Source organism: Podarcis muralis, chromosome 10 (genome assembly GCF_964188315.1).
Source record: "Podarcis muralis chromosome 10, rPodMur119.hap1.1, whole genome shotgun sequence".
Taxonomy (NCBI): domain Eukaryota; kingdom Metazoa; phylum Chordata; class Lepidosauria; order Squamata; family Lacertidae; genus Podarcis; species Podarcis muralis.
In genome coordinates this window covers 63,545,107-63,558,032 of record NC_135664.1, presented here as the reverse complement: position 1 = coordinate 63,558,032, position 12,926 = coordinate 63,545,107, and the positions used below count along the sequence as shown (strand labels likewise).

Below are 12,926 nucleotides of genomic sequence, written 5' to 3'. Positions count from 1 at the left end.
ATGTTTGGTGTTAAAGGGGCCAAATGAGTCCCAGGCTGCCATGCACAGACAGTCAGCTGATCAGCAATCCGAATCTGCAAAGAAAACGTCTTTGCAAAATGCCATGGGGTTAGCAGTTGACAATGGACCAGAAACCCAGGACGCATCCTGTCTTCCCCCTGCCCCTTTAAGACAGAAGTGCTCTGCAGAAACCGGCAAGTGAAGCTGTTTAGGGCATGGAACTAAGCTAAACCACCTCTTCCTTGCAGCAAATCAAACTGCTGGCAAGGGAACAGCTACCCAGCCGGTTCGAAAACTGTGAACCCTAACCCTAAAGCCACGTGAAGATTTCCTTCGTTCAGAAAGTAGCACAGTGTTCTTCCCTTAAAAACATTTGCACCACAAGGTAATGCGCAATTGCCTTTTCCATCAATAATTTAGAAGCAACTTGAACAAAAGTAGGCCAACAAGGAAAAGGTGTTAACTTTCAAATTTGAACACGTATAAATATATACAGTTCTGGGCTGTGTCGATAAAGTGATTGCTCTGCATTTGATTTGTCCTCTTCCAGGGTGCATTTTCCCAGAGATGGTTTTCCTTCATCTGCCCAGCAAAGCCTAGAAGGGCGGGTCTTCTTTCTAGAAATATGCAGACTCTTTCCCCAGAATATATATTGGTGGAATTTAAATGGCATCCCTGTAGCTTCCCTTGATATTTTTCCCCAGCTCATTTTCACTTGAACAAAACCTTCCATATTCCCCCTCCAAGTTAGCTTCAGATAAGGACGTAAAAAGAGCCCTGCAGCAGGATCAGGTCCATCTAATCCAAGATCTGGTTCTCACAGTGATCAACCAGATACATATGGGGATCCACAGACAGGACCCGCATGCAAAAGTTTTGATTCTTGGCAGCTGATATTGAAACTGATACTGTGCGTACTATGTGGCGAGCATGACTCGTAGCAAAATCATCCTCCACAAATTTGTCTGATTGTTGATTAAAATCAGTGTAACGAATAGAAACGAACCACTGGCAGACCCAGAATCTAGCAGCCTTTCTCAACCTGTGGGTTCCCAGATGTTGTTGAACTACAACTCCCATCACCCCCCCAGCTAGCAAGGCCAGAGCTCAGGGATGATGGGAGTTGTCGTCCAACATCTGGGGACCCATAGGTTGAGAACCGCTGAGGGATCTTGAACAAGATGCCTTCAGTGGCAACCACATCACAGGCCGTGATGGGTCGATTTAATTGTGACTGTCACTGTGGATCATTTTGTAACCATTTCCCTCTGGCCCAAACCACACAACTGCCTCGAGGGAAAGGAGGAAGGCTGTTGTTCACCATTCTTGAACACGGACCACCACAGGTCTGAGAGTCCCCCAAACCTGGACTGGTGTTCAAATTCCACCTCCTGATCTATGTCAGTATTTGGTGAATTAATGGCTGCCAGATTCTTCTTTTAACTGTCTCCTGTGTCCTTAGCAACATGCAGAAAAGTAGCTGGCATAGCTTGTTTTGGCATGCAAATAAGAAATAAGGGAAGTTTCTCCCTTCTATTTTTCTATGCATCACAGACTACTTCAAAAGATGCAAAAGCAAGATCAGTTATGAAAATAAAACAAGGGTAATCCTAGATATGTTTTCTATTTTAGTATATAATATTTCAACCATGGAAGATGTGGTGATGACCTCCAATTTATTTATTTATTTAATTTTACTTACTTACTTATTTACTTACTTACAGGTCGGTAGCCGTGTTGGTTTGAAGCAGTCGAAATAAAAAATTAAAAAAAATAGTCCAGTAGCACCTCAGAGACCAACAAAGTTTGTTCTAGGTATACCTAGAACAAACTTAGTTTATCTCTGAGGTGCTACTGGACTATTTTTAATTAGTTATTTATTTATTTAGTTTTTACACGAAAGTGCCTCAAAGTGGCTTAAGAACCAAAAAAGTTGAAATGGATTATAAGGAGAAGAATATAATAGGAACCTAAAATGCTCATCCATAAAATATATATTAAAAGGAGAGCTCCAGCCCACTCCAAGGTGTGCATAAAAAGAGGCCACAGACATAGTCAATCACCTTCCAAATCAAGGGCCAAATGGTGTGTTTTAAAGCAACAACAAAGTTTTAGGACATCCCCTTTGAAAGTGCAGGAGGATAAAGTGGTTACTTGTGCAGTGAGCCAGTGTGGTCTGGTGTTTAGAGTATCGGACGAGGACCAAGGAGAACATGGCTTAAATTCTCACTCAGCAATAGAGTTCACTGGGTGACCTTGGGCCACTAATAACAGCAAGAGGGGGATATTGCCCTTGTGGCCTGCTTATAGGTTGTATATTTTTTTTAATGGGTGCTGAGAGTTGCTAGGGGAGGTTAAGCAATACTTTTTAACCCACAATAAAACTAGAATGGCCATTCTTTCAGGGAAACCACTGTAGCTATCCTTCTGAAATTTGGCTGGGTTCGTGCCTTCCAAAAGAGCAACAGTGCTAGCAAATTCCATCAAATTCTGTCCAAAAATAAAAAGTTAAAGTTACCAACCACTTTGCCTGGGGGACTAGGATGTGGGAAACCTGAATCAATCTGCACATCCTTGAAGAAGACTTCAAATCTCAACAGTCGTGATAACATCTCTATGAAGACATGCATCAGAAACCTTCATTCTCCTTTTACACGGAGTCAACAACAACACGAAAAGGAAAAAAAACCTGGCAAGATCTCACTGTCAGATTATGCATAAATATGCAGTTTCCCTAAGGTGTGATCTTATACTTTTCACACATTATTGTTTCATGCTGAGCCAAAACACTAATCTTTCCACAGTTCCAAAATAGCTTGCCCCCCTCCTATTATAGCACTGCCATAGAAGCAATATAGTTAAGTTAGCATGCAGGGCTTATTGGAAATAACCTTGAATAAGCAACTGGTAAGTGAGAGGCAAGGGGCGCAGGTGGAGCTGGGGTCTAAACCACAGAGCCTAGGGCTTCCTGGTCGGAAGGTTGGCTGTTCGAAGTGCATCATAGGGGCAAGATCTACCAGGAAGAGTTGCTGTGCTCTCTAGGCCTCAGCTGCCTTGTTTCTTTGAATAAAGGGTTAACTTCACTGACGCCATGTAAGTTATTGTTGATACATGCCCTGACATCCATCTGGAGGGCTACAGGTTCATCCTCTCTGATACAGATATAGATATAGATATAGATATAGACAAATGAATCCACTGGCCATGATTTATTTTTTTCCAGATTGAAGCTTGTTATTTTCCATCTGAAAGTACAATAGGAAAGAATGGCTTCATCTATATCTCCTATTAGGAGATGGCTTGCTGATGGGGTCAGTTAGCCGACAATTGTCAGGACCAGTGGGTGCATCAAATAAAACTCTAAAAGGGACTGCTGGGTCTGTGACGCATCCCAGTAGGCAGCAGTGCTCTGGGGCACTCAAGTTCGATTTCCCAGCCTCACTGGAGGTGGGTTTAGGAGCAATAAGAGAGTTCTGTATTTGATACACGGAGCCAAAGTGGCATTCTTACAGTCTCAGGCCTCCTGCACAGATGGAAAAAGCAGCGGGGGATTAGTAAGGAAGAAAGTAATTGTCCTTGAGTTCCTGAAAATCGCCAATATTAATGGATTCCATTGTAGATTACCTGTGGGCTTCCATCTACAGTTTGAGACCAATATAAAAATAGAAGGAAACGGGGAGAGGCAGAAGGGGAAATGCTGTCATAAATGTTAGAGAAGGACCTCTTCAGACTGTCAAAAGGCATATGCTGTCGGCAGGCTGAAAGAAATCTAAGTGCATCTTGGAGAGAGGCATTTCAGAACAAGGACATGGGTAGACTTTCGACCAGCAGAGAACAGAGAGGGAGTGGGGTCAGTGGGGGGAATAAAGTGCTGGCCTCGGACAAAAGAGCCGGGGTTCTAGACCTGCTGAGGATGCACCGCAACCCAGGGTGTCTGGTGCTGAGTCGCCATCCTTTCCTGGAGCAGTGAATTCTGCCTATTCCATATCCTGACACCTCCACCAGTAGGATTAACCTATGGGAACCTTCCAGTTCAGCTTGACCTCCTGTCTGGACATTGTTGTGATGTGCATATTCCTGCCCCAAAGCAAAGTTTGTCTCGGCGGAAAGCAGGGCAAGTTGGAATAGGATGGGCAACCTGTGGCTCGGGACACTAGGAATGAATGTTTATTATTACGGCCAAACAGCCAGCGTACTAGGCTTGCTTTCAAACATATAGCAGAGAGGAGTAAAATGAAAAATAGAGGAAAGGTGGCACAGACAGGCAGGCAGGCAGACAGACAGACAAAGGGTGCTCCTTTTGTCTCCAGCCCCACAGCCTCTTGGTCCCAGTTTGCCAACTGCAAGTAAGTGGCACCCAGCAGATTATTCCTCCCCAAGCCATGAGACCCTTAGCAAGAAGGTTCCTGACCCCTGAACTAGATGTGACAGAAAGGATCTTCACAAATGCCCCTCCGTTTGCTCACTGACTGCACCTGATGCTCCACGTTGGTGTGCACCCTGCTTCTGCCTCCTGACTGCCACACTTGGGTTTGCTGATCGGAAGGTCGGCGGTTCGAATCCCCATGACGGAGTGAGCTCCCATTGCTCTGTCCCAGCTCCTGCCAACCTAGCAGTTCGAAAGCACACCAGTGCAAGTAGATAAACAGGTACCACTGTAGCAGGAAGGTAAACGGCATTTCCATAAGTCCTGGCTTCTGTCACGGTGTTCTGTTGCGCCAGAAGCAGTTTAGTCCTGCTGGCCACATGACCCAGAAATCTGTCTGCGGACAAACGCCGGCTCCCTCAGCCTGAAAGCGAGATGAGCGCCGCAACCCCATACTTCACTGTCCAGAGGACCTTTATCTTTACCTTTTACCTTTGCCTCCTGACTGCCACACTGCCATTGAAAGATCTGGATGGGGAGCCTAAGGGCTTGCAGCTGAAATATGTGGAGGCTCAAAGGTCCTCACCTATATATATAGACTAATGAACTTACATTTTGTTGAAAACAAAAAGAAAGGAAAATCATATTGTAGCAGCATGAGGCCTGGCTACTCAGTCCTTGCTCAGACAAAAAAATTCCCCAGAAATTTTAAAATGGCTATTTTCTTCAAGAGACCCGGAAGAAGTAGGATTTGATGCAATTGTTCATACGCTGAAGAAAGTAAAAGATTGTCACAAAGATTATGCACATAATCTAAAAAATAAAATAAAAAAAATCTAATCTACCAACCCTTAAGAGCGTTGCAACATTCCACAACAAAAGAAGGGTAGCTGAAGCCAGTGTTTTCAGCATAATGCTGAAATTGCTATTTTCCCCCCATTGCTTCTAAGTGTTGTGACTTTTCACTGGTAGATCTTAAAACTCCAGAGCACATCAGCAGCGAAGAGTGAAAATTATGTTCACAGTACGTGGTGGTATCATTATTAGTACTCCTAACATTCTGTCACACTCTGGTATGATGGAACCAGAGTGGGGCTGTGCAGATATGAGCTGGCAGTAATTTGAGTTGTAATTTGAGAAGCAGTTTGGAGGAAGGGAGGGGATTTCCTCCAGACACAAGAGTCATGAATGATGGGGAGGGTCTGTAGCTCAGTGGTAGAGCACCTGCTTTGCATGCAGAAGGTGCCAGTTTCAATCCCCGGCCTCTCCAGGTAAGCAGACTAAAGCACCTGCCTAAAACCCCAGAAAGCTGCTGCTAGTTCATGTAGGCCAGTGGTTCTCAAGCTTTTTTCTCTGGGCCACACTTTCAGAATAAAAATTTGCTTATGGCAGTTTTTTATTGATATGAAGTACACTGGAAAACATCAAAAACAACTAAGATCGTGGCTACTGGTCCTATCACCTCCTGGCAAAAAGAAGGGGAAGAAATGGAGGCAGTGAGAGATTTTACTTTCTTGGGCTCCATGATCACTGCAGATGGTGACAGCAGTCACGAAATTAAAAGACGCCTACTTCTTGGGAGAAAAGCAATGACAAACCTAGACGGCATCTTAAAAAGCAGAGACATCACCTTGCCGACAAAGGTCCGTATAGTTAAAGCTATGGTTTTCCCAATAGTGATGTATGGAAGTGAGAGCTGGACCATAAAGAAGGCTGATCGCCGAAGAATTATGATGCTGGAGGAGACTCTTGAGAATCCCATGGACTGCAAGAAGATCAAACCTATCCATTCTGAAGGAAATCAGCCCTGAGTGCTCACTGGAAGGACAGATGCTAAAGCTGAGGCCCCAATACTTTGGCCACCTCATGAGAAGAGAAGGCTCCCTGGAAAAGACCCTGACGTTGTAAAAGATGGAGGGCACAAGGAGAAGGGGACGACAGAGGATGAGATGGTTGGACAGTGTTCTCGAAGCTACCAGCATGAGTTTGACCAAACTGTGGAAGGCAGTGCCTGGCGTGCTCTGGTCCATGGGGTCACGAAGAGTCGGACACGACTAAACGACTAAACAACAACAACAGCACTGGAAAACAAAAAGAAACAACTCCTAGTAGATATGATGATACACTGGACTAAAGTTTTTGGATATAATATTCAATTAGAATCATGGGAAAGGTTATGGAAGGATGGTATTAATTTTACTGCATGCAGTGCACTTAAAGAAAATGTTATGAAAATGCTCTATAGATGGTATTTAACACCAGCTAAACTTGCTCAGAGCGGCTAACATCAAATATATAACATATTACCATAAAATCAAGTAATCAATTAAAATACATCCTAAAATCAAATCAGAATCAAAGTAAAATCTAATCAGATGGCAACCCGCAAATTAGGGATGGGGACCTTAAATGCTCACCAGGCCTAACTGCTTATACTGATCTTATATGAGCCTGTGAGAAAAGTTGGGGGGGGGGGGCTACTTTCATGCAAGTTCTTATAGGGAGAGAGCAGGAGTCAGACTGTGCCTTGGCCAACGGCCTGGAGGAACAGCTCCATCTTGCAGGCCCTGCGGAAAGATGTCAAGTCCCGCAGGGCCCTAGTCTCTTGTGACAAGCATCCCACCAGATCAGGGCCATGACTGGAAAAACCCTGGCTCTGGTCGAGGCCAGCCTAACCTCCCTGTGGCCCGGGATCTCCAAGATATTTTTATTTGAAGACCGTAAGGTCCTCCATGCGGACGCGGGTGGTGCTGTGGGTTAAACCACAGAGCCTAGAACTTGCCGATCATAAGGTTGGCAGTTCGAATCCCCGCGATGGGGTGAGCTCCCGTTGCTCGGTCCCTGCTCTTGCCAACCTAGCAGTTCGAAAGCATATCAGAGTGCAAGTAGATAAATAGGTACCGCTCCGGCAGGAAGGTAAACGGCGTTTCAGTGCACTGCTCTGGTTCGCCAGAAGCGGCTTAGTCATGCTGGCCACATGACCCGTAAGCTGTAGGCCGGCTCCCTCGGCCAATAAAGCGAGATGAGCGCCACAACCCCAGTGTCGGTCACGTCTGGACCTAATGGTCAGGAGTCCCTTTACCTTTACCTTTACCTTTACCTTTAAGGTCCTCCATGGGGCATACCAGGAGAGGCGGTCCCGTAGGCCGTATAGGGCTTTAAAGATTAAAACCAGCACCTTAAACCTGATCCTGTACTCCATCAGAAGCCAGTGCAGCTGGTATAGCACTGGACAAATGTGACCCCGCGGCAAGGAAGTAAGTGGTGAGTACAGCACAATAAAGTATAGCACAACTCTGTAACCCCGTTGGGATCCTCGCAGTATGCTACAAGCCATTTTGAGCAAACGTAATATAAATAACTACACTTTATAAGTGCAGCAAAGCATCTCCTAGACCACACTGGGCAAGTTGAGAAACCACACAGAGCCCTGAAGTGAGTGAACTTGAAACTGTCAACGTCTCTTCACTACTCTAACCTCCAGTCCACAAAAGAAGCCAGTCGATTGTCAGGTCCTGCTCTGCAAACTTTGCAGCAGGCATTCGAGGCAGCTTACGTTTTGACCGAAAGTGCTAACGAAGGATGCCAATGCAGTGTTCATTTTCAGATCACGTAGGATTATCGAAACACAGCCAATTAATGATTGCTCTTCTTAACAAACCACTTAGCTGAGATCTTGCCGAATATTACCCTATCGAAAAAAATACCACAAGCATCTTTTTCTTTCCCTGCAACTGCTGCCAAAACAGTTGCAAACTTCTTTTGTATAATAAGGCATCCATTCTGCTTTCTTTTTAAAGTGCTTCGTCTACCTTTGCAGAGTCTAACTGAACTTCCTAGAGAAGAATCTCAGACACAACCTTGTGATCTTTCTCAGGGAAAGATACGAAAGGGATGAGTGTGTCATGCTTGCACAGAATCTGGAGAGAAACCTAGAGAATTGGTTTAAAATACTTCTCGTTGGCTTTAGTGGGGCTTCAGGCAGAAGCTAAATTTAAATCAGCTGGGGCAAGGAACCTGCGAAACTTTTGCTCTACTGATATTCAAATGTGACAGAGATGCTTTCTGGAGCTCAGCTGAGCTTCAGCGCATTAGCATATGGCATTCATGCTGGATCTCTCCATGTCCATTGATTTCAGCTGTTTTCGGATCTGGAAAGTTGCATTTGGGGTGCCTGTCAGCAGGGTACAAAGGCAGTCTTCCTTGCGGCCAATATTCATGGATACAGTGCCTCTGGAACTGGAGTCTCTATTAGGCTGAGATTTGCCATCTCTCCGTGAGGCTTGCATTCCAGTTCTTTGAAGCTGCATGTAGCAAAGAGTAGCACACCTTCCTTGGGACCCATTTGAAAAGTCAGAAAAAGAAAGTAAACTCTCTTGCGTTCACAAAGCTTTTGAAAAGCAGACTTGCTACTTTGTCTTTGGACTTGGTCTAAAGTGCTGTGCTACTGTTGCTGTTTTGGATTCCTCTTTCCTTCCCCCCACCCCACCCCCACCCCAAACTCCTCCTCTAATGACAAACACAGCTGCCTATATCTTAATATCTATGCAAAACTCTTCTCAGTTTGGAAAGGGGAGGGAGGGGAGAGATTCTAACTTATCTTCGGGAAGGTGCAAAAATCTGCTAGCGTACAAGTCACACCCTTACAGTTCACAGAAGACATTTTGCAAAATGCGTTTGCTTCCACGTTTCATAAAATGAAATTGAAATTAAATTGCAGCATTATATGCCTGCAAATCTCCCCCCGGTTGGCTGACAGAAGCTTGTTATTAGGAAGCCCAGGCAAATAAATAAATTAATAATCCTGGGAGCGTCTTGGGATGTGGAAGTTATTTATGAGCAAGGAGGAGAAAACGGCCCCTCCGTCTTCGGCAGATTCCCACAGTCTCCTTATCCGAAAATCCCAGAGATTGCTATTGGGTCTGCCCTTGGCCAGAGCACAGAGTTGAACAGAAATCCCTAGGGGGGAATCTGTCCATGTTGTTCTTGACAAAACAACCTCGGTTATTCTAGGATCCCAGCCGCGTTTGTTAGAATAAAGTCCCTGATGTGAGCGCGCTTCACTCTCTCAAAAGGCAAAGTTCACTGCAGTTGTGTGTCCCCCATGCAAAGCTTAGCTTTGAGAGTTTAAATACTCTGCTTTATTATCATTGCATCCATTGATTTAGGATTACTTTTTTCTTTCCTTTCTGACTTTTCTCTCTCCCTTCCTTTTATGGGGGGGCGGGGGGAGAGCAAGAGTAACAGCTGCAAAAAGACAGTGTCTCCGAGTCCTTTCTCAACGAGCCAAAGCGTTTTAAGGAGGAATGGATTTTTTTTAAGTGGGAAAAAAAAAGCAAAACTTGGAAAGAAGAGCATTCCTAGCTGGAAAGTATGTCAACAATGCCTTTCTACTACTGCTGAGGCTACTACTCTCCGAATGGTGGATCAATAATACTCTGCAAAGTGCAAGCAGACAAACGCATTGATACGACAATGAAATTTCCCCCCAAAATAAACTCCACTCCTCATTTTTTTTCCCTTAATAGGCTGGTGTGGATGCATAGGGAGGTGGGGGGAACAAGCAAAAAACCATCTCCATCCGAAGGGATGCTTTTCCATTCTCCCTCCCCACACAGGCGTACACAAACAAAGCCGAGGCAATTAAAATAATTTAATGCTTCCTGTCTGAGGGATCCCGGGGGACCAGGAGCCCAGTCCAAGATTCAATAGAGAGAAAGGGAGAGATTCTCTCCCCTGCTCTCACAGTCGTTCAGCTTTCTAGCAACATGCACAGAGACACCCCAACCCCAAACTCTCCCCACGCTGCAGGGAGATCAATAAAGAGGAGGAGCCTTTTTGGACCAGACCAAAAAAAACCATCTCTCTAACCCAGTATTCTGCTTCCAGCGGAGGACAGCTAGGTTTAGCTCTGAGCAGGAGCCGGGCGCTAAAGCAACAGCTTCTGCCACGCTTCCTTCTCTGCCCCCCCCCCCCCCGAGGATCTGGGTTTGCAGAGAGGCCGGGGAGGCGGACTAAACCGAGCTCTAAAGTTTTTGAAAGCGCCTCGCCAAGGGTCCCATTGGCGAGGCGCGCATGGCCTCGCTGGTGCACGCATGCATACCTCTCTCTCTCTCTCTCCAGCACCGTGGCCAGAGGAGGGTGGGGTGGCATGATCCCGGTGCGTGTCTGCCAGGGTGGGGGAGAAAGGGGGCAGCAACTGAGATCTACACACACGCCAAAAAGAGAGAGACTAAAACGCAGGGCGATGTGGGGCTCGAATCTCGCGCGCCACCCCTTCGCTCTCCATCCGCCTCCCTCATCTCCTTGCAGCCAGTTGTAAACACAACGCTGAGCACCGTTTGATCCCGAGCGATCCTGGGAAAGTGTCACGGGGTGGAGGGAGGAATCCCTGCCAAAGTGCAGATCCCACCAGCACGGCTGGTTCCCCAGCAGATCCCACCCACCCACCCTTCACACGCTCGCGCGGAGAAAGTTCTCCGCGGCTCCGTCTTTTTGCAAAAACCTACCCGGTTTTCCTCTCTCGGGCCTGGGGAGATTCGGCCGTCAGACGCGGAGATGGCGAAGAGCGGCAGAGAGATATACTGGAGGGAAGGAAGGAGGGAGGGAGGGAGGGAGATACCGTCTCTCTCTCTCTCTCTTTTTCTGTCTGTGCCTTGATCTGCTGGCTTCCCTTTTTCTCAAGGACGAGGTGAAATCCCTTAGCTGGTCATGAGGCGGCTGGAGAGACAAACAGCACCACAAGGCGAGCGCAAATGACAAAAGCGGGCGGGGTGGGGGAAGAGATCCAAGAAGTGGCAGGGGAGGGGGGGGACGCCCGTGCAAAGAAGGAACCCTCCCGGAGAAGCGTGCAGGTTAATTGCGTGCGCGTGTGAATGCGTGCGTGGAGGAGATGCACAGACACGCACGGGCGTTCGCTTGCAAAAAAAATTAATAATCTCGCAATAGATGCTGGAAGTTACTTCCAGCCTCCCCTCCCCTCCACGTGATGTGATGTTTTGTTGGGGGGAGGGTGGCCGGGACTGGAGATGGTGCCCCCTTTAGATGGATGGGGGGGAGAGAGAGAGATGAGTCGACTTTTTGCACATACAGTACAAACACCCGGTTGCTGTCTTCCTCTGATCTTTTTCGCTCTTCCCCCCTCTGCCCAACTTCCAATAGGATCACCTCCACCCTCCAGACCTCCCAGCTGGGGCGAAAGGCAGGCCGATGCCGGGGCTGGGGCTGGGGGGCGGAGCTGGGGTCTCTCCCCCCCCCCTCCGCTCCGCCTTCCGCCCCGCCCTTCCTGCCAACGTGCTGCGGGGGCGGATTGTAAACAACGGAGCTGGTAATTGACGCGGGGCGAAGCGGCGCGCGGCGTGGACGCGGGGGAGGAGAGGGGGGCGCAATTGCTTCAAAGGGTATTCCCCCCTCCCCCTCTTTAATGCAAAAAAGGACCGAGGAAGGAAAAGGAGAGTTAATGGTATTCCTCTTTCTATTCCTTCCCCCCTTCTGTGAGCGTGGAGGGGGTCCCAGAAGGAAGGAACACACACCCCGGCTCTCAGATTTCCAGAATTATTTCAAATATATTATCATGTGGATAATCTGAGACACGTTGCAAAGTGCGCAGGAACTATCCATCTTCAAATATATATATTTCGTAAGAAATTAGCCTGCATCGGTTTTACTGCAAAAACAAATCCATGCTCCCTTTTTTGTCGATTTAAAGGCTCATCGACAGCATAACGCCGTGAAGCAGGATCCTAAACTTGTCTGTTCAGGCGCAAGTGCCGCTGGGATTAGCGGGGCTTACTCCGGAGCAAGTGTGCAGGGGATCGCAGCAGCCTCAGAGCGCAACCTGCAGCGCGTCTGCCGAGAAAGAAGCGCTGTTGAATTCAGAGGGGCTTATTCCTAAGGCGCTGGACCTACGCTGGGATCCAGTGCTTAATGGCGAGTCCATCGGGGCTTACGCCCGAGTAAACATGCGTAGAGTCCGGCTGAACGTAGAGATGCGCCTGTTTTCGTCAACTCGTTGCCTGTTGCTCTCTCCCTCCACCCCATTCCACCCCGCCACTGAAAGTTAGATTGTAAGCACCTCGGGGCAGAGACCTGTCTATTTTGCCTCTCGGTCCGTCTGCAAGGCTCCTTGTAGGCTGGTGATCTGGGAGCTATCCCCATCGGACCATTTCCCCCTGACTGCGCGCTTACTTGGAAGCAAACCTCCACTCAGTTCAGTACGTCTTACTCGCGAGTAAGGGGTTGGTAGGGATTGCACTGAGCAAGCAGCTGTCAAATCTTTGAAAAGAAAAACGGTGATGGGAATGAGACGGGGGGGGGGGGGCGGGAACCGCAAACCACGATTGTTGTCGTTTTGGATTGCTTTTCGGTTCCCTTCCCTTTAATGTCCGATGACTTCCAGTTGCGATTTAAGAGCACAGATTCTGTGCTCGCAAAGCATCGCAAAAGTTGCTCAGGGGATTCTTGGATTAACCCCTTTGCGGGGTGGGTGCAAAGGCAAAGCGAAGACGGAGAGAGAACCAGCGACATCTCCGAGGAGGAAGAGGCGGTTCAGAGACGCGGC

The 12,926-nt window shown here is 47.4% G+C and overlaps 1 protein-coding gene across 2 annotated transcripts in view; it reads right to left on the bottom strand.

Annotated features, from left to right (window-relative positions):
• Window positions 1–11,352, bottom strand: part of SOX5 (SRY-box transcription factor 5) — a 771,121-nt gene extending 759,769 nt beyond the window's left edge. Inside the window, exon 1 of one of the 2 annotated variants that reach the window (XM_028746002.2) lies at window positions 10,876–11,352. The gene's annotated coding sequence lies outside the window, so the exon portion shown is untranslated. The remainder of the gene's footprint in view (window positions 1–10,875) is intronic. The other variant, XM_077935293.1, reaches the window with a different exon arrangement.
• Between the last annotated feature and the right edge of the window lie 1,574 nt (window positions 11,353–12,926).